General features: G+C 44.1%; 1 non-coding gene across 1 annotated transcript; it reads left to right on the plus strand.

The window, feature by feature from the left end:
* Positions 1-1,325: 1,325 nt before the first annotated feature.
* On the plus strand, positions 1,326-1,431 carry LOC112449660 (U6 spliceosomal RNA). The gene has a single exon (XR_003038257.1). It is a non-coding gene; the product is annotated as a U6 spliceosomal RNA (small nuclear RNA).
* Positions 1,432-4,105: the final 2,674 nt, after the last annotated feature.

Consider the following 4,105-nt stretch of genomic DNA (forward strand, 5'->3'; position numbering starts at 1 on the left):
CCCTGTTATGTCTGGAATAAAGCCTAAGGATACAGTGCTTCATTTCTCAATAAAAAGGACAACAAGGAGTTGGTGCTTTATTACGTATATGTTCAGGAAAGGAAGGTTTCCCAGGTGACTCGGTGGTAAAGAACCTGCCTGACAATGTAGGAGACATAAAAGACACAAGTTTGATCCCTGGGCCGCAAAGATCCTCTGGAGGAGGGCGTGGCAACCCACTCCAGCATTCTTGTCTGGAGAATCCCATGGACAGAGGAGCCTGAGGGGGCTACAGTTTGTGGAGTCAAAGAGTTGCACACAACTGAAGGGACTTAATGGCACCCCACTCCAGTAGTTTTGCCTGGAAAATCCCATGGATGGAGGAGCCTTGTAAGCTGCAGTCCATGGGGTCGCTAGAGTCGGACAGGACTGAGCGACTTCCCTTTCACTTTTCACTTTCATGTATTGGAGAAGGAAATGGCAACCCACTCCAGTGTTCTTGCCTGGAGAATCCCAGGGACGGTGGACCCTGGTAGGCTGCCGTCTGTGGGGTCGCACAGAGTCGGACACAACTGGAGCGACTTAGCAGCAGCAGCAACAGAAGTGACTTAGGACACAGGGCAGGAAAGGAGTGCTTAGGAAACAGAAGAGCCGGGAGCATTCCCTGAGGCACAGAGCCCTGGCAGCCCCACATGTAGCAAACACACTGGCTGTGTGGGCTGGTGGCACGAGGCTGGAGAGAGGCTGTGACTAAGCCCCCTCCCACTAATGCATCATCAGGCCCCCTGGGGCTCCCACACATACTTCAGGGCACTCTGTGCTCCATTCAGAGTTTGGGGTTGAATCTTAGGCCGCTTAAACTAAGTTCACATAGGGCCCAACATCTGAAACAAATGTACACGATCCAAACTGAAGGGATTTCTCTGGCGTTCCAGTCAGTAAGACTCCATGCTCCCAGTTAAAGAGGGCCTGGGTTTGATGCCTGGTCAGGGAACTAAATCCCACATGCATGCCTCAGCTTAGAGTCCACATGTCATGATGAAGATCCCTCAAATCGCAAATAAGCCCCCTCACCGCTAAACAGTAAATAAATACATTTTTTTTTAAGAGAGAAATGATAAAATAAACAAATACATGGGAGAGAGGAGAGAGCTGCCTCATTTGGTGATCAGACAGTAAGGAATCCACTTGCAGTGCAGGAGACTTAGGTTCGATCCCTGAGTTGGGAAGATCCCTTGGAGAAGGGAAGACTCCAAATTTCCAGTGCAGGGGTTGCTGGTTTGATCCATGGTCAGGGAACTAAGATCCTGTATACTGCAGGATGTTGCCAAAAAAAAAAAAAAAAAATGAAAAAAAAATTGCAACATATATACTAAAATTGGAATGATACAGAGATTAGCATGGCCTTTGCAGCAGTATGACTCCCAAATTCATGAAGTGTTTCATGTTTTTAAACCATCCCCCCAAAAAAGAAAAAAAAGTTTGCTCCTTAGGAGAGGAGTAGATAATTAGGGCTGTACTTTTTTGTATATTCAATAATCTAAATCAAAATTAGATTTCTCTTCCCCACACTTGACTTCATTTTGCAATGTGGCATTTTGATGTCAAGTTCTTTGTTCTTTGTATGCCTCTTGAAGTCAAAACACTTGTTCTGAAAGGTAGCTGTCAATAATTTCCAAACAGCTAAGATATGCTCAGGCATGAGACTGGAGGGCAAGCCTAAAAGGCTGATGGAACTTTTAACTTGAAAGCATTTGAATGTATTCTATTTATGAATAGCTTTCTGCCTGCGTGAAAGTGTGTGTTAGTCGCTCAGTCATGTTCAATTCTTTGTGACCCCGTGGACTAAAACCCACCAGGGTCCTCCATCCATGGGATTTCCCAGGCAAGAATACTGGAGTGGATTGCCATTTCCTTCTCCAGGGGATCTTCCTGACCCCGGGATCGAACCCTAGTCTCCTGCAATGCAGGCAGATTATTTACTTGCTGAGCGCCTGGAGAAGCCCATTACTGATGAAGGTTCATGGTCAGAAGGCACGAGCAGAACCTGTTCTGGCCAGAGGACTCACCCTGTCCTTCCAGAGACTCTTGCAGGACAAAAGCAAGCTGGAATGGCAGGAAAGGGGGATGGCAAACTGGGTTACTCTAGCCAGGATCCCAGTCCTGTCCTTATACTCCTCCCAGCTCACCTTCACCAGTGGGATTCCCTGGAGGTTTGTGTGCACCTGCCAAATAGCCCAACTTCTTCCTTGAGAGCCACAATCAATGTCTTAGAGGTGGAGGGATCCAGGGGACCAGCTTCTGCTGTCACAGAGGCTACTGGACAGGGCGTCATTCTTCAACTAGAACTGGAGAAACTCCAGGAACAGCTGTCAACTTAGCTTCTTGGGCACCTTAAATAGTACTGTACACTCTCACACATTAAGAGTCATCAATGTATGTTGAGAAAAATAAGCACCACTTGATTACACTATTTCTCTCTGCAAATCCATCTCAAATTCTGAACTGTCAATTTATAACAGGTGATTCGGAACATTTAGAAGCTGGGAATCACTTGATCAAATGGAATTATGGGCCCGAGACATTGGAAGTTGAAAGATATAGGCCTTGGCAGGAAAATTATAAGTCAACTCAATTTCATAGAGGAAGGAATTGAGATGAAAAGAGAAAGGAAAATGGAATCAAAATTCGGTGATACTTGTGAGATTCTCTCTTTCGGATGGTAAATTCTTCAGCAATGCCAGGTAAAGGTTGAGTTTCATGATATTTCAAGGTAAGGACACCATTCATTCTGCAGACAGGGTATATTTCATTAACACACTGGCACTTCAAGAAGTCTGAAGACAGGACTTCTTGTGAAATAAGATGTGAAATAATTTGGCACTAGGCTGTCTTGGTGCCCTCTTTCAAAATAAAAGTGTCCGTCTTCACTTTCCTTCATGCTTTGCAACAAAGAGTTACACATTTTTCATGAAAATTGAGTGGGTATAACATAAATATTTTCCTGGGGTGAAAGTGGAAGAATTTGAATTACATGATGAGTTTTCTCTGTGGGAAACTACTATAAAATAGAGAGTCACATTCTCAACCTGATAGTATTCATATGCATTGGGGAATTTTTTTTTCTTTATCTTTATTTCACTTTGCCTTGAAAAAGCAACTCACAACTTAGGAAAGTTTCTTTATCCACCAGGTAACTCCTTTTATTTTATTTTTTATTTATTTGGCTGTGCTAAGAGATGGGAATACCAGACCACCTGACCTGCCTCTTGAGAAATCTGTATGCAGGTCAGGAAGCAACAGTTAGAACTGTATATGGAACAACAGACTGGTTGCAAATAGGAAAAGGAGTACGTCAAGGCTGTATATTGTCACCCCGCTTATTTAACTTATATGCAGAGTACATCATGAGAAACGCTGGACTGGAAGAAACACAAGCTGGAATCAAGATTGCCGGGAGAAATATCAATCACCTCAGATATGCAGATGACACCACCCTTATGGCAGAAACTGAAGAGGAACTAAAGAGCCTCTTGATGAAAGTGAAAGGGGAGAGTGAAAAAGTTGGCTTAAAGTTCAACATTCAGAAAACGAAGATCATGGCATCTGGTCCCATCACTTCATGGCAAATAGATGGGTAAACAGTGGAAATAGTGGAAACAGTGTCAGACTTTATTTTGGGGGGCTCCAAAATCACTGCAGATGGTGACTGCAGCCATGAAATTAAAAGACGCTTACTCCTTGGAAGGAAACTTATGACCAACCTAAATAGCATATTCAAAAGCAGAGACATTACTTTGCCAAAAAAGGTCCATCTATTCAAGGCTATAGTTTTTCCTGTGGTCATGTATGGATGTGAGAGTTGGACTGTGAAGAAGGCTGAGCGCCGAAGAATTGATACTTTTGAACTGTAGTGTTGCAGAAGACTCTTGAGAGTCCCTTGGACTGCAAGGAGATGCAACCAGTCCATTCTGAAGGAGATCAGCCCTGGGATTTCTTTGGAAGGAATGATGCTAAAGCTGAAACTCCAGTACTTTGGCCACCTCATGCGAAGAGTTGACTCATTGGAAAAGACTCTGATGCTGGGAGGGATTGGGGGCAGGAAGAGAAGGGGATGACAGAGGAT

Source organism: Bos taurus, chromosome 14 (genome assembly GCF_002263795.3).
Source record: "Bos taurus isolate L1 Dominette 01449 registration number 42190680 breed Hereford chromosome 14, ARS-UCD2.0, whole genome shotgun sequence".
Lineage (NCBI taxonomy): Eukaryota > Metazoa > Chordata > Mammalia > Artiodactyla > Bovidae > Bos > Bos taurus.